The sequence below is a fragment of the Lontra canadensis genome, unplaced genomic scaffold (genome assembly GCF_010015895.1).
Source record: "Lontra canadensis isolate GAN:19392208 unplaced genomic scaffold, GSC_riverotter_1.0 scaffold18, whole genome shotgun sequence".
In the NCBI taxonomy this organism is placed as follows: Eukaryota; Metazoa; Chordata; class Mammalia; order Carnivora; family Mustelidae; genus Lontra; species Lontra canadensis.
The window spans coordinates 20,977,240-21,003,925 of record NW_022631012.1 but is presented as its reverse complement, the minus strand read 5'-3'; the positions used below and the strand labels follow the sequence as shown (position 1 = coordinate 21,003,925).

Sequence of the window (26,686 nt, the reverse complement as noted above, 5' to 3'; positions counted from 1 at the left end):
TACTTATTTTAAAAAGATTTTATTTATTTGTTTGACAGAGAGAGACACATCGAGAGAGGGAACACAAGAAGGGGGAGTAGGAGAGGGAGAAACAGGCTTTCCACTGAGCAGGAAGCCCAATGCAGTGCTTGATCTCAGGATCCTGGGATCATGACCAGATCCAAAGGCAGACACTTAATGACTGAGGCACCCAGGTGCCCCAAATACTTTTTTTTACCCCTAAGTGTCTAACATATTACTTATCTTTGTAGCCAAACAATAAATATGAGTTTCATTTCTCCTTGCTTCCAGAAGAAAACAGGCTAGAGAATAAAAGTTGAGATTTAAACTACTGAAATATAACTGGTTTCAAAGCAATGAGGTATTTCATAACATAGACATTTATCTCCATATAACAAATGACTTTTTACCCTAATTACTTAAAAGTAGTAATGATAATCCTTGAAGAAACTAAAAGACAGGAAAGGTTATGGCAGATCGGGGCTGAAAAAATGTTCTTTCTGAAAAAGGAATTCCAAAAACACAGCCTGGATTATAGAATAGAATCATAAAAGGAAGTTCTGTAAGCACCCAGACAGATGGAAGAGCATTCTTCAGGTTGGAAGGAGTGTGTCAGAACGCTGCGGGCAGCCGTAAATTGGAAGTCACTCCCTCCCCACCAACTATCAGTTGAAGAGCATGAGGGCACAGTGGGAGACATTGCATGTAGTAAAAAATACTACTGCTTGAAGTGCTTACAGGTACATTCAGTAAGATGAAGGATGAAATCAGTGGGGCATATGTTGACAAGGAGAACATTTTGACATATCTGTTTTCTTTCTCCTGGATTTAGATGCTATGATCAGAGATATAGGAGCTAACTGTGACTATGAACTATGAAAATGAAACCCCGAAACTAAAGATGACAGAATAGAAAGGTAAAAAAACCTCTATGGCCTGAATTTTGGATTTGTTTCACCTCTGTCAAATGCCTACATCAGAAATGTTGTTACCTGTTGGCCACTATAGGTTTGAGTGTTCAGAATATTAACTATGAGAAAATAGCATGATGTGATCCCCACAAAGCTAATGTAATTTGGTCTGCATTAACACAGTTATAATACTGAGAACGAGAAAATGTTATAATGCTTTGGGTTGCATTAATTAAATCTCAGTTAATTACATTGCTTTTTTGTGATAAGAACACTTAACGTGAAATCTACCCCTCTTAAATTTTTAAGTGTGTAAAACACTGTTGTTAAGCATAGGTATAATTCTGTACAGCAAATCTCTAGAAGTTTTGTATCTTGCTTAACTGAAACTTTATGCCCATTGATTAGCAAATCTCTGTTACTCCTCCCCCCTCAGACACTGACAACTACCATTCGACTCTTTATCTCTTTAAATTTGACTATTTTAGATACCTCATATAAAAGGAATCATGAAGTATTTGACCTTCTATGACTGACATTTTACTTACAATAGTGTTTTCAAGTTTGATCGTTGTTCCATATCGCAGGTTTCTTTCTTTTTAAAGGCTAACTGATGTTCTTTTGTGTGTATGCACAACATTTTCTTTATCCACTCATCCTTGTGGACATTTAGTTTGTTTCCACACTTTGGCTCCTGTGAATAAGGCCACAATAAACAAGGGAGTGCTAATATCTCTTTGAGAACATAATTTCATTTCTTTTGATTAAATACTAGAAGTGGAGTTAATGGATTTATGGCAGTTTTACTTTGACTTTTTGAGGACTCTCTATACCAGCTGCACAATATGTTTTTCATGGTGGTATACCATTTTGCATTCCCACCAACAGTGTGCCAGGGTTCTGGTTTCTAGAAAGCATGAGGCATCACACTTCTGACTTCAAAATATTTTACAAAGATACAGTAATTAAAACAGTATAATACTGGCATAAAGACAGACATATTGACTATTGGAACAGAATAGAGAGCCTAGAAATAAATTCACACACATATGATCAATTGATCTTCAACAAGAGTGTTAAGAATACAAATTGGGAAAAGGATATTCTCTTCCACAAAAATAGACAAGTGGGACTCCATCAAACTAAAACAATTCTACACAGCAAAAGGAACAATTAACAGAGTGAAATGTAACTCACAGAAAGGAAGAAAATATTTGCAAGCCATATATCAGGTAAGGGATTGATTTCCCAAATATATAAGGAACGCCTACAATAATACAATAATAAAAACAAACAAACACGCAAACAACGACAAAAAGCTAATGACCTGCTTTTTTAAAAAATGAGCTAAAGACTTGATTATAAATTTCTTTAAAGAAAACATATAAATGTCCAAAAGATATATGAAAATATGCTCAATTTATTTAACCATCAGGGAAATACACATCAAAAATTCAATAAGATATCACCTCATATCTCTCAGGATGGCTATTATTAAAAAAGAGAGAGAGCGAAAAGTGTTGGTGAGAATACAGAGAAATTGAAACCCTGGTAATTCAGTTTCGAGGACTTTACTTTAGAGGTAATATATACAAACTATAATATACTTATATGTCAGTAGGATGAAGAAAAGACACAAAATCCTCAAAAAGAAATATTTAAAGAAACAGCAATTATTAACTTAAAAGAAGAAAGAAATATTGTTTTCTTTTAGAGGGAGAAGTTGTTATTTCTTGAATTTAGGAAGTATAAAACTTGGTTTGAAAAGGACACCCAGGGAAGTTGTCTCAAGTTGACTTTGAATAGAAAAAGCTAGAGAGATATATATTGGCTGAATCTAATCATATGAATAATTACATTAAATATTGACGGCCTAAACACCCAATTAAAAGACAGATATTTTAAGTTGGCCTACTAGATGTTGCTTGTAAGGTATTCATTTTAAATATAAAAATAATATAAATATAAAGTTTACAGATTGAATGTAAGTGGATTAAAAAGTCAATATCATGAAAACTAAATATAGGAAGGCTGAAGTAACTATTGTAATATCAGATGAAATAGACTTAAGGACAAAGGATTTTACTAAACAAAAAAAAATTTCTATAATAAGAAAATGAACACTATATTAGCAAGACATAACAAAAATAAATGCGTATATAATAATAAAGCCTCAAAATACATAAAGAAGAAACTGGTAGATTTAATGGGAGAATTACATAAGCCAATGTATCTCTTTGTTTATCTTCCTTAATTTTTCTCAACAACGTTTTGTAAGTGTACAGTATGTCTTGCTCATCTTTTGTCAGATTTAACCCTAAATATTTTATCATAAATGACATTTTTAAGCTCTCCTTTTCTGATTTCTCATTGCTTTTATGTAGAAATACAATTGATTTTGTATATCGATCTTGTTCTTACAAGTGACTTTACCCAAGCAATATTTCTCCAAGAGAAATGCAAACTTAGGTCCATACAAAGATTTATACATGAATGTTTACAAGTCTTTACTTGTAATGGCTCAAACTGGATGCAATGTAAATGTCCATCAGCAAGTAAATGGATAACCAATTTGTGATATATCCAAACCATGAAATATTAATCAGCAATAAAAATCAATGAACAGTTATTACACTCAAAATACAGGAAAAATTTCAAAATATTTGTGCTGCACAAAAGAAGTCACACAAAGAGATACACACTGCATGATTATATTTTTATAAAATGTTAGAAGATGTAAACTAATTTATAATGACTCAAGGCAATTCAGTGGTTGTCTGGGGTTTGGGGTGGGAGGAGAGGTGGGTAGGGGCGATTGCGGAAGAGGATGAGGGAACATTTATGGTAATGGATATGTTCAATATTTTGATTGTGATAATGACACACTAATGCAAAATTTTACAAATGGTACAAGTTAAATATGCGAAGTTTATTGCATGTCAATTATCCAAAAAAAAAATTACAAAGCCGCCAAGCTTCTATAGATGTCTCAAAATATCAAGCCAGCAAAATGGGAGAATCTAATAGATGTCATAAGTAGAAAAAGAAAGCACCATTAGGGTCTTCTCCATCATGAATTTCCTGAACCAGTGAAAATAAATGCAATTACTGTAAATTCAGGATATCATTATAGTTTTATCTTTTAGAAGATATCATGTTAATTTCTGATTTCATTTTTATGTTAATTTAATCTTGTTCATTTCTTTTTTTAAAATTTTTATTTATTTATTTGATAGAGATCACAAGTAGGCAGAGAGGCAGGCAGAGAGAGGAAAGGAAGCAGGCTCCCTGCTGAGCAGAGAGCCCGATGCGGGACTCGATTCCAAGACCCTGAGATCATGACCTGAGCCGAAGGCAGAGGCTTAACCCACTGAGCCACCAGGCACCCTATCTTTTTCATTTCTGATCTCATTTTCATATTAGTGACGTTTTAAAATAAAATACCACATCCAAAAAATCAGGATTGGTCATGGAAAGAAGAGCCCCAATTCTTTTTTTTTTTTTTTTTTTTTGGACAAAGGTATAAGATTAAGTGATACTTATTGCACTATTCAAGATAAATGTTGGTAGAACAAAAATTTCTAACAATACACATTAAGCGATTGCTTGTCTCATGCTAAGTTTAAACATAAACACCCTGAAGTTACCTATAATGAACAATATTAGCCATTTGAATTTCAAACTTAAAGGCAAAACAGATTTTCATGATAACCTTAGTTATTTCTATTCCCTAATTACTCTGATAGCACCACTGATAGTGCCAAATTTTCAGTGAGACTATTGGCAGAATCATGGGCTTTAAAAATTTTTTTTCAGAAGCATTTATTATGTGATTAGCTGAAATATATTAGTGTATACTAGGGAACAATAATGAAGTAAGTAGTCAGGGAAGGGCATGTTCAGTAATATTACGTATTATACCCTCTTAGTAGGTGTCTCTTGTATTTTCTTTATTCTTTTTTTTTTTTTTTTACAACCAGGACCTCTTGCAAATGATAATTGATGTTAGACTGTGAAGAATTTTATTCAAAAAATGTGCTTTTATTATTGTGTTGCAGAAAACCCCTTCTTTACACATGGAAGGTATTTGCTATACTCAGTATAACTTACTGAAAAACAAAACAAAATAAAATAAATGTATGCTTTAGGTTTTTCATTTCTAGTCAACATATTCCTTCATGGGTAGATATGATTTTTTGAGAATAATGACTAATTATGGGTTATTTTTCATAGTGGTACACAAAGTGAATTTTAAATATTGAGGCAAAATGGATGTGGGGATATTGTCACTAGCCATGAATTGTTGGATATACCAACAAGTGCTTAAAAAACTAAGAAAATTCTGCTTATTCTCTCATTATTATGAAGACGTAAAAATTCACTTAACTAAGCATGTAATAAGGGGCATTTTGATTTATATTATTGGTTCACCTCCAATTCAAGTTAATAATGAAGAGATTTAATACTCATGAGGAATGGGATTTTCTTTCTTTTTTTTCTTTAAAGATTTTATTTTTTATTTGTCAGAGAGAGAGCACAGGCACAGGCAAGGGGAGAGGCAGGCATAGGGAGAAGCCAGCTCCCCGCTGAGCAAGGAGCCTGAAGCTGCCTTGAATCCAGAACCCTACAATCATGACCTGAGCCACTGAGCCGAAGGCAGTCGCTCGACCCACTGAACCACACAGACGTTCCAATGAATGGAATTTTCAACATAGTAACCCTTCTCAATATTTTTATTACCAAATCTCTATTTAAAAAAGCTTCAAAATCATTTGAACATCCAGATTTTTTTTCCTCTTTCCCCAGAGTTTAAGCCTTAAATTAAATTATCGAGGAATGACAATAAATTTCTGAATAAATGCCCTATGGAGAAATGTCTTTTAGCTAATTTTCATGCAAAATAGACTTACTTTATAAATCATCATTATACTGGCAAAGCACACATTTAAAAAAAAATCTGAGAAACCCAGAATAAATTACTGGAGATAAATGACATTGAACAATTACTGTTAAATTGATTTTTAAAATTATAAATTTTTATTTTCCTCTGAAATAAAAAAAAAAAGAAGTGGAGAAGTCAGGGTTTGACTACTGATAGGATGTTACAATTTTTGAGTTTGAAAAATTATAAGGATTGATCATTTTTAACAGAAATGGAAATACTCAAAAATATTTTGTTACATTTTCGCAGTTAGTAATAAATACTTGCCACAGGAAATATCCAAATTGTTAATATTTTATAATAATTGTAATTTTAATATAGACTTTTTAATATAATCTATGATAAATATTTTTGGTGAAAGGATAATACATAGAGTATATTCTTTTCCCTTTGGAGTTTTAAAATTGAGATAAGCACACTATGCAAATATCAGTTTATACATAACACTGATAACTGATTACACACATATATTCTCTAAAGTACCTCTGGCTCAAACACTTGGGAGGATTCAACAAATTCGTTCCCTATCACATACACTGGAAATGTATATCGTGGTTACTATTCACCAGGCAATGTTTGCCTTAAGTATTTTACCTCATTTTCACTTTATCATCATATCAGCTCTGTGGCACAGATTTCATGATTCCAATTTGTGGACTTAGAAACTGAGAAATGAGCAGTCGATTAGTTTTACATAAGTCCAGTGTTTGTGATTTTACCTAAGCCCAGTTCTGTTTTGTCTCCAAAACCCATTCTCTTCCAGTTTTTTTCCTTCTATTATGTGCTGGGGACAAAGACTAAAAAGGAATGAATTCCTCACTCTCTAGAGTTTGTAGTGAAGTAGCTGATCCAGATAAGCCAATAGAAAAAAAAATATAAAGTAGAGTTTAATATATTGTAACCTAGTGATTAAGAGAAAAGAGAAGCCTGGTGGGGTAGCACAGAAGGGTAATTAACTCTACTATTGGGGTACTAGGAGGTGAACAGGGAAGGTGTTGTGGTGACTTCCCTAAGGATGAGGGAGCATCAGTGTCTCTAAAATATGCAAAAGATTGTGCAATATTAGGGGGAAAAATGATGTGATAGCCAGGGGCAGCATAAAGCAAGATTGCTGAGTTCTTGCTAACAGGTAAAAAATCCAGAATGTTGTACAGGGAGGATAGTGTCAAGAGTGCAGTTTGGAGAGATATTTAGGACATGTGAAAAAGGGTTTAAATGACTATGGGGGTGTCTGGGTGACTCATGGATTGAAGCCTCTGCCTTTGGCTCAGGTAGTGATCCCGGGGTCCTGGGATGGAGCCCTGCATCGGGCTCTCTGCTCTGCGGGGATCCTGCTTCCTCCCTCTCTCTCTGCCTGCCTCTCTGCCTACTTGTGATCCCTGTCTGTCAAATAGATAAAATCTTAAAAAAAAAAAAAATGACTATGGTAAGGGGGCTTAACTTTATCTTTTAAGCCCTGGCAGAAAAAATGAAAAATTTAAAGCAGGCGTGCATGGGAACTGTGACACTGGGGAAGGACACAGAAATTATCCAATTACATTGGCAAAATAATTACTCTGGAGGCTGTGTAGTACACGGATGGAGATGGCAAAACCACAGACAGACAGGTGAGCTAGTTCACCCCAATATCGAGTTGAGGTGTTGATGGAATACCAGAAGGAGTTTACTGGAGAAACAGAAGCTGGTGGTCACAAAGTAACTCGTGGAATTAAGATTTTGGACGCATAGCCTAGGTCAGAGGCTACCGTTCATTATGCCCGGCAACTGCAGTGGCCAGCGTATTAGCATTTTGGGGATTGTCCTCCCATCCACAGTTCCCTCCAGGTCACACTGAGAGGATAAAGTGATAGCCGCACTTGTGGGGGTCTGAGTGACAAGGGGTGATCTGGTGGCTTAGCGAGCCCGAATCTTTTCCAATGGGCAGTAAACACGCCTACCCTTGGCTCCCGAGGGAAGTACGGTCTCTACCTGCTATTGCAGTTGACCATACAAACATCTTGGAGAAGAGAGTCCAGGACAAATCTACATAGAGCCTAACACACAGGATTTGGACACATGTGAGAGACTCATAAGAAATTGTTTTGCAACCCCAACAGCTATACCAGATAATACATTTAAGTATTTTAATCACCCTGGCTTATTGATATTTTTGTGGGCAAACAGATGCGCTGATTTTAAATAGGATATATTTATTAATACAAGATGAGCTGCTCAGCCATTTCAAAGAACCAAACGCTAGCTGAAGTTTTTACAATTTTAAAAATAATTTTCGTAATCCTAGAATGTTGTAGAACTGAACTTAAATTATCTGTAATTAATATTTTCATGTTCCGACTGCTGTCCCTTTTTACTTATTAAAGTTTTACTGTTTTTAACAACACAAACAACACAGCAGTGAACTCAGGCTTTCCACATTTTTTCCCTCAGTTAAAAAAAAAATTGACTTCATTCTTTTCTCTTAAATTGGTCATCACATTTGACACCTCATCTGGCTTTGCAGATGTTGCATATTCACTATAGATCTGAGAATTTTCATAGCAGTTTTTACTGTATTTCCACAACAGGAACTAGACAATTAAAAACATCATCCACGGAATGAAACAAAAGAAACTTAGAAGCAAATCCTTAAGCACCTGTGAAAAAGTGACAGCGTTTTAATTAGGCGGACGCGTTGTAGCTCTGGCAATCCTGGCACTTCATCCAACACTTACTGAAAAGACAAAGCGCCTCATTGTATGACCTGATGTCTTCATAGCTGGGAAGCAACAGTAGAAAGAATCTTACCTTTTACACTGAATGGGACTGGTGTTCTTTCCCTGGCATCTGATTTCTTTCTCTGAACAGTAGGTCAATAGCTCCCATCAAGTCCAACATATCCTGCTGCTGACGGCGACTCCCGAAATATCTTATTATAATAATGCTGTGTTTGGAAATCACCTTGCAAACAGAAGGGTCTCAAGGCATCTTGAAAAACTTTGACAACTAATTTACAATATACATATTATAGCAATGCCGTTGCTTTCTTCTGGGATGCAGACATCTCCTGGGTGAAAGTGAAGAACAGAGTACAGGAATGTGGTACAACTGGTAAAGAATTCCCACGTAGTGGGAGCTGGTGACAGAATTGTAAGACCCACAGAATGCATATTCATAATTAGGGGTTGGCCAGGGTGCTAGAGTTAACAGTGTTACTTTTGAAAAGGTCTAGGATCTTAATAAGTACGGTAAGAATTGAGCTCTTAAAAAGAGAGAATTTGTAGAACATTGTTCCAAATATATGAAAAATTCCACTTCATTGATCCACTAGAACATGGAGGCACATGTTTAACTGTGAATGTCTCCTCTAGTTGTCAACCGCTTAAAAGACTCCTTTTGTTCCCGTGAAGTTCTAAGTGCTCTTTCTTGTAAACAATAAAGCTGAATTCAGTGATTATTTTGGGGGCATTTACAAAGTGACAGATATTCTCGAAGATACTAGGAATATAAGTAAGAATAAAGCATGAACTCTGAGCTTGAGAAATTCATCTCACCTGTACATTTTACAGGAGGTTTTTAGTGTCAGGATTTCCCAGGTGAGATGTTAGAAAGATTTGAGTGAAACATGCATTTAAAAAAAATTATTCAATTATGGGATGTTAGAATGAATATTTTAAAAATAACAGTTAATTAGCTTCACTTTAAAAAATATAACCATTAATAGTGATAATTACAATGCATATTTTATTGATTATTGTAGATTTTTAAAAAATAAAAATATTAACAGTAACCTATTTTTACTCATTAGTTAGTAGTTTAGTACTATAGTAAAAAAAAAATCAGGATTTAAAACAAAATTAGAAGCTCCTTGTTAATCTACCATTATATGAAGTGGGAATTATAGGTGACATGAATCCCGGGTCTGCTTAAAAATAAAAAATATATATACTGAAGTGACACAAATTACTTTTTAGTGCATGAAAATGTCAGGTAGGAATGTATCTTGCTAAGGCCCCACACTCTAAGGGGTAATTCTGACTCAGTTTGCCTGCTCTGCACACTCAGCATACAATGGTAATTATATGTTGGACCCATTTGACTATATAAGGGAATCTCTTGCTTAAGGTTCTATAACAATACACACACACACACACACACACACACACACACACACACACACACAGCTTTCTGGGCATGACTGAACCTACATTTGAATTGAAATGAAAGTTTTAAAAAGTCTGTTGATGTGCTGAGCACATTTCCACCTTACTGGAGAATGGATAAAGACTCGAACCACATCTAAGTGTTCTCTGCTCAAGGCTTTTCTTTTTTTTTTTGTTCCTGTGTTTCTGGACCAATTGATAATAATCCTCTTCTGTGCTGTAATGATGCTGTTGTTGCTGCTGATGATAATAATTTGTTTTAACGTTTTTATATTAATTATAAAGATGTATTAGCATGTGCAAGAAATCACTGTGAAAAGGAAACCTTTGAGTCTGGAGGAGGAAGGAACAGCCTTCTGAAATGCATCTTTCTGCCTCTTTCTGCTACCCTCGGACTAACTGGTATACCATGTAAATAGATGCTTTTACATCTTTACATTACCTGCTTTGTTTGAGATATTTGAGAGGAGAGACCAAAAGTGCATAGAATGTTAATGTTTGTGTGGTTGCAAGTGTACGGACCGAAAGGTTCTTTAATTCCCAGAACCTATTAATATGTTACCTTATCTGGCAAAAGGAATGTTGCAAATGTGATCAAATTGATGGTGACCTACAGGTGGCAAGACTGTCTCGGATTACCTGGAGAGTAACTGTAATCACAATGGTCCTTATAAAGGGAGGTATGAGAAGCAGATTCAGAGAAGGTGCTGTGACACGTGACAAAGGATGCAGAGGGTAGAGAGCAGACACAAACCAAAGCACGCTGGTAGCCCACAGAAACTGAAACATGCAAAAGAGTAGCCTAGTCAACATCTTGATTCTCGGACCTCTGATCTGCAGCACTGTAAGATAGTACATCTATGTTGTTTTCAACCACTAAGTTTTAGGCAATTTGTAACAGCAATGATAGGAAACTAATAAAGCAATAAAATAATGCTCTGATTAAATCTTTACTCTTTATCCTGGACATTTATTTAATATGATAATCAGTCACCTTCATTAAAAAATAAAACAAAATGGGAGTTGCAGCTGTTATCCAGAAAAGTATTAACTTTTCAAGATCAGTTACTAAAGGAAACTGTTTTTAGATGCACAGAAGACTAGCCCTGTGTTGCGTGTAGGCATGTGATTGCTACTTTCTATATACCTCTTCCATGCCTGGCATTTGGTCTCATGGAAAGCTATTCATTCACCCAAAGCCACCTGGCACTCTCTGTGAAAACTGTCCTGATAGTTTAGGATTTAAACAATTTTCCAGATTATCTCTTGCTCCCATCTTCTTCTTGAAAAATCCAGGTAGTATAAAATAAAGTAGCTGCCACACTTGCTAGAATAACAAGCTAGAAGTCATAGTCAATTAAAATATGATTCAAATAAGAAGAATTATCACAGAGCTGGGCTACAGAAGGAACTTTAAAGGCAATAACTTCACTTTTTTTAAACTTAGCCATATTAATATTATAGAGTTGGACATTAACATGCCAAAATGGTCTAAAAGATTAATGAGCAACTTCAAAGAACCCTTAGTGACAAAATGAAATCTCTCATTATGTTTTCTTTCTTTCCTTCTTCTGTTTTTCTATATCACACCTGCGAGATGCACGGATGAGAATGGGTATACATTTGGCCAGATGTTTTCAGTGGTAGGTCCTTTGTTTTTGAAAACACCAGACAGAGGTGAAATGAAGTAGTAAAGTGTGACACCTGCAACAGGTACTCCATTAATTGTCTTTCTTCTTTCCCTTTCCCCTTGAATAATAAAAAACATGAAGAAATTAGATCACTTTGGTTGTCCCGGAAATTCAGTGAATGGCTTTCCAAATTACTGGATGTTTCTATAATGAATCTGAAATGCTGAAGGCTGAGCTCACCAAAACTTTTACAGTGCTTATGGCGAACGTTGGCAGTCATCTTCGCCCCGTGCCCTGTGAGAGGTCAAATCTGAAGGTGAGATTCGCATCAGTGTATTGTCGCTTACGCACTGAGTATCACTCAATGTGCTAGAGATGGCAAAGGCAGGTGAGCAGCATCACAGAAATCCCCAGGCACTGATGAAAACCTGCAAAGACAGTGGTGAAATTCAGACAGGATGAGTGATCTTTGATGAGTAATACCATTATTACGTTTTCGTGGCCCGGATGGACGGGGCAGAGAGACCAGTACAATCTAACTCCTTTTGTTTTTACTTTTCATAAATCCTGTCTGTTTCCATAATTAGTGAAAGGACAGGTATTAACATTTTCAATCACGCATTGTCTTCCAAAATTCCTTACATAGGCTGTTTTTTAAAGGACCGTATTTTCCCTTGTATGATTCACTTCTCCTGGTGCCTTAAATTCTTCAGTTTTGAAGCCATGATAGGTTGCTAAAGGCAGTACTCTATTCTGAGTAAAGGCAAACGATTAAGTTAGAGTTGCTAGATTTTTCTCACAAGCTAGTGTGTGAGGAGGGTACTACGACTCCCCACTTATCTGTCTATCTTTAGCTGACTGCCATTCCTATTTTCTCCCTCCTTTGTCTCTGTCTTCTTCTTCTCTTAGGCTAGGGGTAAAAGTTGAAAAATTTAACACCCTTCCAAGTGCTATTGGAGACTTGAACAATGAGCTGGGGGTGATAATAGATGCTTAATCAGCCATCTCATGAGAAAAAGTGTGGAGAAAACTGGAACTGCAAAAGAAAATTCTAGATGAAAATCCTAATTTGTAATCATTTTATGATTCTTGTCAGTTTTCTTTCTGCCCTTCAGTTCTCACAAAGCTATCCCTCATGTAAGACTGCATTTTGTTCTAAGACATTCTTCAAGGACCAAAAACAAACAAACAAACAAACAAACAAACAAACCTACTCAGGTAAGGGAGAGCTAGTAGGAGATTTGATTTCTACTTAGATTTGATATTATTTGGTGTGTAATTATGGGGAAACCACTGTTTCTAGTAAATGGTCATGAAAAATGCTGAGATTAGTAGTAGTAATCAAGTGTTTACTGGGACCTAGCTGTTTGAATATTACCCAAATCTAAGACCCAGGTGTTTGAGTAATTCACCCGTCCCTTTTTCTAAAGCCATTCTAGTATGACTTAAAAGTTACTCAAGGCACATGGGGACATAGGATGAGATTGAATGCGCCAAGGTATAATATACTTAGGTATTCCATACAATACCCTTGAAGAAAATCTGGAAAAAAATCTCATAGAAATAGTTTTAAAACACACACACAAAAAGTATTTTGAAAACACAGAAAAAAAGTATATTTTTCTGAGAAATACATCCAAATTTCTTTAAATTATTTTTTATTCCTCTTTCTCTTAATACTTTAATAGAGATCCAACTATCTCAAAGACTCTCCTCTCCCCTTTCAAATTGTCCAAACTACCTATCCAAAGAGCTCACTTTTCCTGTCTCTAATCTCTCCCTCCCTTCTTTTCTTGAATATTTATTCCTGTCTCCAGCAAGTAATCTGCTTTCAAATATAAATCTCTCCAGCTTTCCCACCAACTTTATACCTCCATCTGCTGCATAATAAAACACAAGACCCATCAGGTTAGCACTATATCTTAAAAGGTACTAGAACTGAAGAGAAAGTCAAGAAGTTAAGAATTATCCTCGGTGCAGGGGAAGGAGTTGCCATAATTGCATGCTCTGATTTCTTTCCTTCCTTTCTTTCTTCTTTCCTTTCTTTACCTATACATTGCCTTCTCACCCTTTTAACTGTTTTTTTTTTCTTTTTGGTATGATAGTACTTACTATTTTTAAGTTTAAAGGCCAATTATGCCTCATTTGATAAATGGATTAAACCAATCACAAATCTGTGTGTCTCTCATCTGCTTACCTGCCTACTTTGTAAAGTAATCTTAATTTTTCATTATGTAGTGTTCTTTCCCCACTAATTGTTCACTATGACCCTTTATGTCCTTGCTCCTTACCTGGGATATAAATTATTTGAGAATGGGGCTATGCCTTGTATTTTTATGCCCTATGGTGTCTAATGCAGGCTAAGGCATGACACAGTGGTTAACATAGATTTACCTGGTTTGTGAAGACTTGTGTAGGGTGTTTGCCAAGGGATTGGAGATTTGCAACTTTGCCTAGTCCAGGATAATTATGTCCTCATAAATGCCAGCCTTAAACTACAGCTCTCTGTTGACTAATTTAAATAAAACTGCTGCTTGCTCTGTTCTCTAATGAGCTTAATTTACAGATGTATGTCCTAAACGGGTGAACTGGATGAGTTTATAATTAGAACTTAAAGTAGTGAGAGATTGGTGATGACAAAAACTGTGTTTAATATTGGTGTTGAAGAAAGATGAAGAAAAGTTGGTGGACGGTGAGAGAGGTGTGCAGACAGGAAGTAACTTCCCAAAGTGCTATAGCTCTGTGCATAGGCAGCTTTGGAATGGTTTCTGTTCTCTCTGCCTTTCCATATTTTCAAAGACAACTAACTGGTTTCTGATGAGGAAGTGTGTTGGGATAAATCCTTTTGGGGAAAACAAAGAAACTTACCTGCACAACTCACAGCCCTGTCCAATGTGTTCCCACTTTATACTCTAAATTCCAACTCAGAGTGAGGGACAGAGTACATTTCTCAGTGTTTTCTAGGCAACAAACATGGATCTCTGTGTTTTAAAACATCTTGAAAAAATAAAACATTTGAGTCATGGAAGAAAATACAATATCTGTGAGATCCAGTGTAGAGCTCAATTAGATAGTTGCTTTGCGAGTCTGGAAACCCAGGAGTTACTAACTCTTTTCCTTTCTTATGTTAAGTATATCACGTCTGCACTTTGCCTTTAGTAGTTTTATCACATATTTTCATGGTTGCTTATTAAATCATAGTACAAGCACAGTTCTTACCCAGTTAAGTCAGTCGAAAGAATGAATATCAGTTCTTTCACATAAATGTTATAGTTGATAATAACTTTAGTTACCCGCAATTGTGTCCTTGACACCAAAACAACTGAATGACATGGCCAAAGAGGATGTCTCTAATTTTAGCTAATCAGTCTGATGAATACCTACGCTTTTTAGAGAAGTTTTATGTAGTATAGCATGAATTTCATAGGAATAAAATACTTTTGTAAAGAAGTTGCTATATCGTTTTCTTAATTTCACTCTTTAAAGTTAATGATTTCATTTAAAGCATTTCTGAATATGTAACTTTTATGCACAGTATGAATACACTAATCACACAGATAATACCTGTAACAAGATTTCTCTTTTATGCAATCTTGGATTAAAGCTTGGAAAATCCTTTTGTCAGCCCAGTTGTAATAGATAAAAATAGGATATCAATAGGTACAAAAGCAAATGCAGCATATATAAAGATCAGCTAAAACTAGACCTTGAAAAGCCAGAGCGACTTCAATATCAGTTATCTGATAGAGATGCATAATACCAGGGGGAGAAAAAGTCACAGGTGTACAATCAAGCTGTCACACAGCCGCAGAGCCTGTTCTAAATCTGAGCAGTAATAGTTGCCATTTCCTATTTAGAAAAATGCCTTCTCTCATCCTTTATATTCCCGAAGTGCATATCTCCTGCAATCTTCTGTAGAACCACTGGACTCTCTGCTTGGTTTTGATTTTGGATTTTTTTAAAACTACCACTGTCACCTAGAATTGATCATAATCTGTCCTTTTCATCTTGTATACTTCTAAACTTCTAAACTATTATTACAATGATTTGATATCTGTAGATCAAGTTTCTAAAGAGAAGACAATAGGAAGGAAGTTTCAGGATGAAATGGCCAGAGTCAGAAACTATGGGATTATTGATATACTTTGTGAAATGACTACGATACAGAAATTAATTAATATAAAATTATATGACTTTAACATAATAAAACACTTTGTTGCATTTATAGCAACTATTGGATTTTAGTTTTAAAACCCAATCTGTGGTACTAATTAGAATATAGTTTTATAGCATATATGTGTAGTATAGTAAAAATTATAAAGGGATAATATAAAAGCAAATGGTATAAATTTTGCTTTGCTATTATGTGTCCACTTGGTATGTGCTTAACACACATAGTGTCATTTGATCTTCACAATGAAACAAGTATTTAAAATTAAATACATTTCACAAAATAAACACATAAAATGCATTTTTTTTAAAGATTTTATTCATTTATCAGGGAGAGAGAGGGAGACAGAGCGAGCACAGGCAGACAGAATGGTAGGCAGAGGCAGAGGGAGAAGGAGGCTCCCCACCAAGCAAGGAGCCCGATGTGGGACTCGATCCCAGGACGCTGGGATCACTACCTGAGCCGAAGGCAGCTGCTCAACCAACTGAGCCACCCAGGCGTCCCACACATAAAATACATTTAAATAAAATTTTTAAAAATTAAATTTATTTAAAATCTGTACTATCATAAATAAACACAAGGAAAGGGGTTTAAAAGTTTGTCTCTGGTGTAGATACGTTCTATATAAATTTAAAAACGGAAAAAATGTAATGCTCAGTGAAAAAAAAATGAATAAAACTTGGGAGATAAGAATTAATAATAGTGAGTGACTATATAAAGAATGGCTTGTGTAAAGCATGCATTCTCATTGAGGAAACTCATTCTCAATGAGGAAACTCATTGTCATCCTCAAAATGACAAAGTTTGTTTAGGTAGGAGGTGGGAAAAAATAGGCCAAAATCTTAACTGTTTCAATGGTTTGAGGTCCTTTAATGCTCATCCATATTTAGCAAGATTTTCTTTGTTGATTATTTCTTTATTAGGTATATATTAAATTCAATTTAAATTAATTAAATTAAAATGGATTTTTCTCCGTAGGGGCATGATAATGAAACATAGGTTGAAAAGCAATAATTTTTTAAAAAGTATAAAAAGTTGAAAAAATTTTCATGGTGGTATTTATTCCACTTGTTATAAATTCAATACCAAAGAATTTAAGGAAATACATTTATTTAGATTTTCTTGGTTGCACAAATACAGATATGAATATATCTAATGAACATTGTTATTATATATCATGCCACTGTCATTTATGTGTCTATGACTGGAAAAGACCCAGTACATTGGTTTTTTTATAGTCTTATAAGATAGTCCAGCTTAGGTAATCGGTGAAAGTTTGTTGAGTGAAATAACAGCACCACCAAATGATTATCTTGTCCATACTTAATCCTAACATCTCTGATAAATCTACATATCCCTTCACAATGTTCACCATTGTGGTTACATTTTTATTTGTTAAGGGCCCTCTCGAAAGGGGCTGAACACTGAACTGAATACAAAATCCCCCCACGTAGTCTAACAAACAAAAAGTAAAAGGAAATTATATCTTTTTCATTTTTAACTTTCCATTTTAACAGCAGCCTAAGGAGAATTTGGATATATTAGCTGTGACATTCACTATTAATTCAAATCCAGCTTAATCTCAACACTTAAATCTTCTTATATGTGCCATTAAGCTATATTTTTAACCCGCAAAATGGAATAGTTGATTAATAAACCAAAGGAGGATACTTTAAAAACAATAACGAAATTTCATCTTATTGAATTCAGTCTAACATTTCAGTCTGTTTCTGAATTTTTTTTAATGTAAAACTCCCATCTATTTCCCTTCTTTCAAGCATCATGCTCTTTGATAATTTGATATGATTTCCATTCACCTGGGCATTAGGATGAGATATCAAAATGATGTAAAAAACCAACCATTGCATATCTTACTCTAGGTTTGTATCCCTTCATTAGTCATCAGTCTTGGATAGAACCATTTAATAAATTAGAAATACACTGAATCATACTTTCATTTAGTTCACTTTTAACCATCTAACTTTCAATATAAAAGGATATTTAAAAAAATACATTTGAATTGCTAAATCCAGACATCATGTTTACAGCAGCCTGTTGGTACAGTAAACCCTCCACCAACCCATCATCTTGAGCTCTTAAATATAACGAGCATTTTCTTTCCCTAAATGCTTACAATCATTACAAAAATTATTTGATAATGATTTATGCTAAAGTCATTATCCTATGTTTACACTAGGACCAAGGTGTGGGGGTGGGAAGAGAGAGAGAGGGAAGAAGAAGCAGGGGACAGAGATAACAGCAGTGTGAGTACAGAGAAAAAGGGGAAAAAAATAAGTTGGCCAGAATAAAAAGTAAAAATTATCAGCTATTATTTAGTTATTATTTTAGTGGACAAATTTGTAAATACTACTATCAAAATGCAAGTACTATCAAGTTTACTTTCACCATTTTCCTAAAATATGAAGTAACTGGCTACATTGCTTTTACTAAAAATATTCTTATAATGACTTACAACACAAAGATGAAAGTAAAGGAATAAAAAAATCACAGCAAAAAGGAAAAGAAAAAAAGTGTTACAAAATGAATGAATGTCAATACTAACATAAAATTAAAAAATAGTTCAAAGTCAGCTGACTTGTTTAAGAACAATAAGTTTATTTAATTGATATATGTTAGAGTATTTTACTTCAAGAAGAAAATTTACCGGTAAAGAATCTTTATAGTCAGTAACAATAGCAAAATACACAAAACAAGTCTGTCTGTGTCACTGATCAAATGTTTTTCAACACAGGTTTTGTTTTAACTGTCTCCAATGTTAATTTAATTAGGCTAATCTGCACAACTCCCAGTCCCATTCATCTGTTTTACTGGGCTGGTACCCAGTGTACTCTGGGCCCTACTGAGAGGACAAGCCCCTCCACCCCCATATGTTTTTGATCTGATAGAACTCCTCTCAAACTATGATTTTATGTAGGCTCAGCTATATGATTCCCCTTCTCTGCTGCTAGTCTAGAATTCTGTATATATGGGGACTGCAATGTCCAGAATATAGACATTTGTTTCTCTTTTGGTTATTTCTGTTCAAATCTTATCTCTAAAATACAGTGGTAATAGGATGTCACATGAAGGATAACATCTCACAGAGGAATAGACCACAGTGGCCTATTATCCTGTAGGTCTGTGTCCCATCCTCCTTAGTCTTTGACTTCTGAAATAATTTGGGAAATGGTGTGAAGCTGATGCTTCTTACTCTGATTCTGGTTAGATCTACCTGTCCAGTTCAAATGATCAATGTTCTCCAGAATTTACTTCTTACTGACTAAGTCACGTTAGACATTAATCTCCTAAAGGCTCTGAAGTTTTCTAACATAACATAAACAACAAATAAACAAAAATAAAACTTCTTTAACTTTGTTTAACCAAGAATTTCTCAGCAGTATTTGTTAAAGTTCCCTTTAATTAATAACATGTATTAAGATCCTAATTTTAGAATTTATGGAGCTAACTTTGGGCAATTCTGACTTAGAACATTGTCTTTATTAAAAGTAGTTTGGGCTGTTTAACACTTCCTTCTTTTTACTTGACCCATAGTTTTATTATTGAAAATGTCAATATGTAGGCCATTAAGAGCTCATTTCATAATTTTTCCCCACACATAAGAATTTTTAAACAATATCTGACAGATGGCTGTGTATCTAGTTAGGAATGTTTTCCTGAGAAGCTATTCCATAATCTTTTGCAACCACCTGTTCAAATATCCAGCTGTCACTCCTAATCATGAAGTATTTATTCAGATTTAACCAAAGAAGAAAATTAAATGTTTAAAAGTTAAAAAAAAAATTCACAATGATTCCTTGACATGTCTGTCTTAGCAACTGATCCAAGGAAAATGAAGAAGACATAGTTATTTTCAAGGAGATTTAGAATCTCTAACTCCATTTTGAAAGTTCAGTTTCTGATTCTAGCAGCATTAATAGTCCTCAATGTGTAGAGAAAAGTTTTGACATAATTCACAGTGGTGGCTGAATTAAAGGTCCACTGAGAACTGTTTGATACACTTCATTGGATCCCAAGATATTACTCATTTTGTCAAAACAGTCAGTGGAATGTCATCATAGCAAATGCTCTCAAAACACTTCCTGGAATAAGAGAAACTCAGACCAATGAGCAGGAAGTCCGAGCGGTGGGAACCAAACCTCAGCATTAAATGGGGTGGGAAGAAATGCCAAGACACTCAGGGGGTTCTCAGAACTGCCTTTGTTCTTACTGATGACATCAATGTTTCATGGATCTTTGAGAAATTTGATTTTTCACTGTTCAGAGTATAGATGTGCTGCTATAAAGTCATACCCTTCTCCCTCAGTTGAAACCATCAACCAGAACCTGTTTTCAGATAAATGCTTTTGATGCGTTGCTTAGACATTTATCCATTCTCATTTGAAAATACATTTCTTAGGGGGCAGATATCTCCTTCTGAATGTTGGATTTTAGACCTCTCTTCAGTACCTTAGAAAGCATTACACATGTTCATGGATTTAACATCTACCATTTTAATTATTTTGATTCTAGATTTATCTTAGTCATTTTAAACTGTTTATTCTGGAGGCTCTAGAAGACAGAGAAGATTAACACTGCTCTTCAACAAACCTTTGTATAGGCTTAATATAAGCTCCTTGTATTTTAACCTTTATTTTTCTCCCAACAAGAACTGGGCATGTTCTTCTTTTTCAGAACTTTTCTTTTAATCAGAATTTCTAGCCCATTCCTCCAGCAGTTACATCTGCTCTCTCCTAAAATGCTTGGGCCAAACTTGTCTCTGACAAGATTTTTTCAGGTTAATTTTACCAATTCCAATCATCTAATGTTATCTCCCTTTGACACCTACATACATTGCCACTCTTTTTCTTAATACACATAATTTACATAATTATAACTCTATCTTAGGAAGCAGAGAACTGGCAATGTCTCAGTGTGCCATATCAGGGTTTGATAATAATGTCTCATGTCTATACGAGTAACCAACAAGCATTATACTTACAACTCCTTGAGGGTATCTTGGCATTTCTTGCTTTATAGTCTCTTAGTTTAATTATTAGAGGGAGAGCTGATCCCAAAGTAGGAGAAAAAATGAACTTTGAGAGGTACCTCCCATCCATACACTATTTTTCATTGAAGAGGATACATTCTCAACTGAAAATCAATGTCCTACAATTCAGGAGTTTACAAAAATTCATTGAGAATTCTCATAAGTTTCCAGAATTTGGCCTCCTGCATCCCTAGTTCCTTTTCCATCTCTTTTAATCAAAGAAGGAAAATAGACAATTTATATTACCAAGAGTTTCAATGTTTAAAGGAAATCTAATTAATAACCTTCCAAATTCTGAATCAAATGATAAATTAAGAATCTAGGTGGAAATTTAGTGTTATTTTCCCCTCTGGATTAGAGACCACATTTGGGCCCAAGAACTAAATAGCCCACTTGTTACTTATTCAGCTGAACTGATTTTATTCACCTAATTGCAGGGGAAGAAGTTGGAGATCTTCAGGGGTACAGTAGTGCTTGTGGAAGAGAGCAGAAGGCAAGCTGAGGGGAAAGCATCAGCTAAACCCCACAGTGCGCCCTCCCATCCCCAGCCTGTATAGGGTATGTGTGACATTCGTCAGGCACTCTTGGCTGCCCTAGAACAAAGGAAGGGAAAAACAAATGGTTAACAGATAGAGATAACATTCATGGAGGACAGGAGTCTCCATCAGTTTGTAACTGTCTTAATAAATTACAAGAAAAAAAGCAATCTCCAGAACCTGTAGACTCAATTTCCTGGAGCCCTAACATCACCTTCGCCTCCATAGCATAAAAAATCTTACATAATCAGTCATTCCTCACAACCCCAGGGCAGCCTGGGGTTTGCCCAGGGGTCCTGTGCCTGTGCTTTAATAAAACCACTCTTTTGCACCAAAGATGTCTCAAGAATTCTTTCTTAGCCATCGGCTCTGAACCCCACTACTTCAAACCACATCATTTTGGTGATGTTACATGGGGCTTTGAGTCTTTTCATCTGGACTCTGAGCCTTGTGCAAACTTGATGAGTACTTTCTCTCCTCCCCCTTTACTCTCACTTCAGGGGCTTTCCAAGGAGTCTAGTCTTCCTGGAACACTTTCATGTCCATTGCTCACTCAACGGTCATCTAGCCTGTGGCTACTCTGTAAGGAGGAGAAAGCCTGTCTTTTGACTGGAAGTGGTAATAAGGCCCAGAAATTTGATGCCCTCTCTTTACTCCTGTCCTTATACAAAGTTGTCTGTCTTGGGCACGGGACAGCCACTGAAGTCACCAGGAAGGCTGCCAGTCTTAAGAGTCCTGTGTGAGGTTTCCTTATTGGTCTAATGTGATCCTTTCCACATCTCTGGTCCATCCACTTATGGCCATGAGACCTCTACTTGGAGCCTGCCCAAACCAGTACCTGACTGAATTAAAACCCAACTGGGAACTATTTCCTAGAGAAGTTGGCTATAAAAGACTACACATGTTGGAATGTCACTTAGGCCATGATGCATTTCTATCTTTACTGTCAATGTTCTGTTTTCTGTCAATGTCCTCTACCAACTACTTAAGTTACAAAATTGGGTAATTTCTCCTTGTAAATCTTTTCTAGGGTTGGGGCACCTGGGTGGCTCATTTGGTTAAGTATCTGCCTTCAGCTCAGGTCATGATCCTGGGATCTTAGAATCAAGCCTCACTCGGGCTCCCTGCTGAAAGTCACCTCACACCTTGTTCCTCTCCCCTTGTTCCAACCCCCTGCTCATGCTCTCTTTCTCTCTCTCTGTCACATAAATAAATAAAATCTTCAAAAAAAGCAAAACAAAATGTTTTTAGTGTTTTTCATGGGTTAAAAATGGTGGGTTCTTCAAGGCAACATAAATAAAGCATGACCTCCGTGGCATGGTTTTGAAGGCAGGGTATCTATGTCCTTGCCTAGAATGCAATAGGGAAGTTGTGGGGGATAAGTGGAGGGGATGCTAGCATCCCTCCTCCAGGGCCTTTAATGACAGGGTGGTGATCATAGTGATTTTGTCCAGGGATGCCTTGTGTTGCTTTGACACCAGGAACCTCTGATATATCCTGCACATGGGATGCCATCTGGGAGTCAGTGGAGGGAGAGAGGGCTTCCTTTGTAATGGACCATCTCTCTTCTTCAGTTGCCAGGGACTGTCTCTTGGAATTTCTCTTAACCCACTGGAAACAATTCAGATTGCAAAATTTAAGAAATGACTGGTCTCCTGTAACACTGTATGGCTTCAGTAGGATCTATCAGTTAGATCTCCTCTGCATGAAGCAGGGCAAATGCTTGGCGGTACCCCAGGTCCAGGCCTTCTTGGATCTAAATCAGGACCCTAACCTAAAGGCCTAGAATGTGTCTGGCCACCAATCAGGTCAGTAAATTTCCTCCTGACATATTGGATGATAATTATCTAAATGGATCTCCTCCTGATAGAACCTAGGTTGCTGGAGAAAACACAGACCCTCCCTAATGCAGGGGACACATTCTCTCTCACTGTTCCTCCTAAAAAAATCAGGTTACTTTAGCGGGGATCATTCATTACCTCAGTTAACATGTATGATAATTGGAACTAACTGTCTCTGGTTAGTCTATCTCAGGATGGGGACTTTAAACTCTTCGTTTCAGAGAGGTTCTCTGTCTTCTCCTGACTGACATAGGCTGCCTAATTTCACTTGGTGGAAAAAAACAAGCAAACCTGCATCTGTTTACTTGTCCAAGCTGACAGCCTCCAAGACTGGGAGACTCCTTCCCTACCTTGTGGACTTTTATCCACCTCCAGCCTTCCAGGTGGTGCCTCACCTCTTCTGCCTTCCCCTCCCCCTCCTTCTGTGTCTGCATCACCTTGAGTGCAACCTGCATAACTGGTTCCTAAACCATCCATTGTGCCTCTGGCAGCGTTGGCTCTGTCCAGGAGTGTAGAGTATCTCCTTAGACTTAATACCTCCCACTTTGAATTTCCCCCACCAGTGCCCCAGGTAAAAATTGACAATGGGGAACAAATTGATTGACTTTTACGTGGACCCTGGTGGAACATAATTCAGTGTTTACACTAATTGAAACTTTTTATTCTATCTAGCTTTACTGAAAGTTAAATACACTCATGATCTCTTGCAGTTTGTCAGCAAAAAGATGACTTGAACTAATGGTTAATTTTGTCTGTCTCAAAGTTTTCATGGGTAATTATTAAGATAGTCCTTGGTAATCTAAAACTTTAAAGTTTTGCTTGGATGATAAATTGGGATTGAATTCATTGGATATCTAGGTCTTTCCAAATAGAATGGAGTGCTAATGCATTGATTACTGAGCATAGGATTGTGTTTTTGGCTTCTTAATGCAGAGAAACTAAGAATATTTCAGTTTGTTGGTAAACATGCTTTGTGCTTAATTGACTCATAAATTTGCCATCAAAAGAATTCTGGTATGACAGTTCACAATCGGTTACTACTTAGTTTCCACTGGAGACTAAGGTTTCTCAGAGCACAAACTTCTGCTGAATGTAATTAAGACAGATGGAAATAATGGAGGTGACTCTGTATATAGAAAAGCAGGAGATATGTAAGAAAGATACAAGGAATGGGGACACATTTTTGTTGAAGGAAAAGGAAAGTAATTTTGTCCTAAAAGGAGACTGGGTGTTTGGAGAGAAATGGCGTGGGACAGACTCTGAATGCAAAAGAATGTTGTAGACGCTTTGTGAAGGGAAACCTTTGGAAAGGAATTTTATATGCCATTGGGATGGACTAAAGTTGAAATGAATGGATTTTAAAAGTACACTGGTTTTGAAGATTGAAATTCTGGTCTTCTCTCTGTCCCTTGCCCCCCTCCCCCCAAAAGAAGTTTTCTTGAATTATTGGTCAGCTCTTGATAAGAAAACATAAACAAAGTTATTTTCTCTTTTCTTTGTCTGCCCAGTAAAAACAGTTTCTATGTTTTGTCTTTACCAGGTTTTTGATTACTTAGTCAAAACTTCTCAATATTAAAGAGGCTAAGTTTTGCTAGCAATTATATAATCCTACATATTTGCCTTTGAAATCTCTCACTGTCACCTTGGCTAAATAAATAATTATGTTTTAAATTTTATTATGATCTGTAATCCTGTTTAGGCATGTGCTTTAAAAAATTCCTAAGGTTTTTAGCAAACTTTCTCAAGATTTAAATTGTAAATGAAGTCTTTTTAACCAACTAGATTTATTTAGTATAATAAGTTACTTGGAAAGTACTTTCAAACAAATAATGATAAGTCTTAGGTTCTATTTGGGTAAATGCTACAACTGTTCTAAAGATATATGAAATTCTTGAAAATCCAATATATTTTGGTATAAGGTCATCACTTGAAACTCTAGTTATCCATGTTATGTGTCACAGAAATAACTAGATTTCCTCATCAAGCTACATTAGAATGAGCCCTCATCAGATCTTTAACCATGTCCACTTTTGGGTCTGTTGTCGTTTGAGGTTTTGTTGTTGTGCACTTATGAAACGTGTTTCATCTTGTTGCAGGGTTCTTATGTCCTGGAGTCCAAGAATGAATCTCACTGACACAGAAGGGTGAAGTGAGAGTTTATTAAGTGAAGGTGAGAAGTGAAAGAAAGATCTCTGGAGTCAGAGGGGCTCCTTCATGGTTGCCAAATGATGTAGTTTTGGGATGTTGGTGAGGACCGGAGCTGAGATCCAAGAAAGAATTCTTGGGATGTCTTCAATGCAAATAGGTGATTTTATTAAAGCATAAGGACAGGATCCATAGGCAGAAAGAGCTGCACTAGGGTTGGGAGGAGTGGCCCATTATATACTTTCACACAGGAAGGGGGTTAAGGGATAGTATGTCTCTAAGGAATTTTGGAAACAAGATTTCCAGGACCTTAAGGGACTAGCTCTTGTTAGGAAAAGGTCATTTATTACTGTTTAATAAAACTTTACTCAATGAGAGCCTTCAGATGTCTATTGGTGGGTCATACACTTGGGGAATGATTGTCAACATGTACCTTGGGGGATAGTGATAAAGGAAGTTTCCAAAGGAATTTTTATATGTTGAAGTAGACTTTGGGGATCCTGCGGGTTGGACTAAGATTGCCTTTTGCCCTTGGCAAAGTATCAACATCAAGGCAGCTGAGTCCCTAGAGGAATGTCCCTCTGCCTGTTTCAAGGACTTGTCAATGGGCTATATGTAATAAGGAAATTTAATATTTTTTCTCCTGCCTTTGTTTCCCACATCAATCATCAGGATGATTAGGAAAAATGACTTTATTTTAAAAAAATAAAGCTTTTTAGTATCTCTAAAACCATAAAACTAAAATGGGTAAGAATTTCCAGAACTAATTAAAAGGCTGCATTCATCCAACTGAATAAAAATTAGTGACATGTTACTAAATAAATTAAGGAAGATGATTATAATTTCTGTGATTGTTCTTTGAAACATTGCTGATTCTCTAATGTTTGCTCTTCCAGATTAAGGAAACTGTCTCTTAAGAGAACCATGATATATAGAAATAATGGTGAAATATTCCTTTGTGAAGAAATTAAAACATTTAACTTTTCTCTCACCTGAACCCTCTGAAATTCAGAAACTGTCACTGAATATTCTTTCTTTCGTGGCAATCATAATTACTTACATAAGTTCAATAAAAATCTGTTCTTCTTATAACAGGACACCATTGGAAGCATTGGTTGTTCTACCAAGGCTTTGACTGGAATATTATATTTGAGAGACATGCACAGACTCATTTATGACCATACATCTTTAAGGAACTAAAGTTGGCCTTATGTCACATGGAGCCAATAAAGTCCCTTGGAACTGTTAGCCTGATCCTTGCTTACAGAGGTCCTACCAGCTTTACCTAGCAAGTAAAAAATGTCACTTCCTGGCACGTGCAGG

General features: G+C 35.9%; 1 long non-coding RNA gene across 1 annotated transcript; it reads left to right on the top strand.

Moving 5' to 3' along the window:
* The first annotated feature begins 832 nt into the window (after window positions 1–832).
* LOC116869243 lies at window positions 833–26,528 on the top strand. Its single transcript, XR_004382993.1, has 3 exons — window positions 833–917; window positions 25,315–25,388; window positions 26,459–26,528. It is a non-coding gene; the product is annotated as an uncharacterized LOC116869243 (long non-coding RNA).
* Window positions 26,529–26,686: the final 158 nt, after the last annotated feature.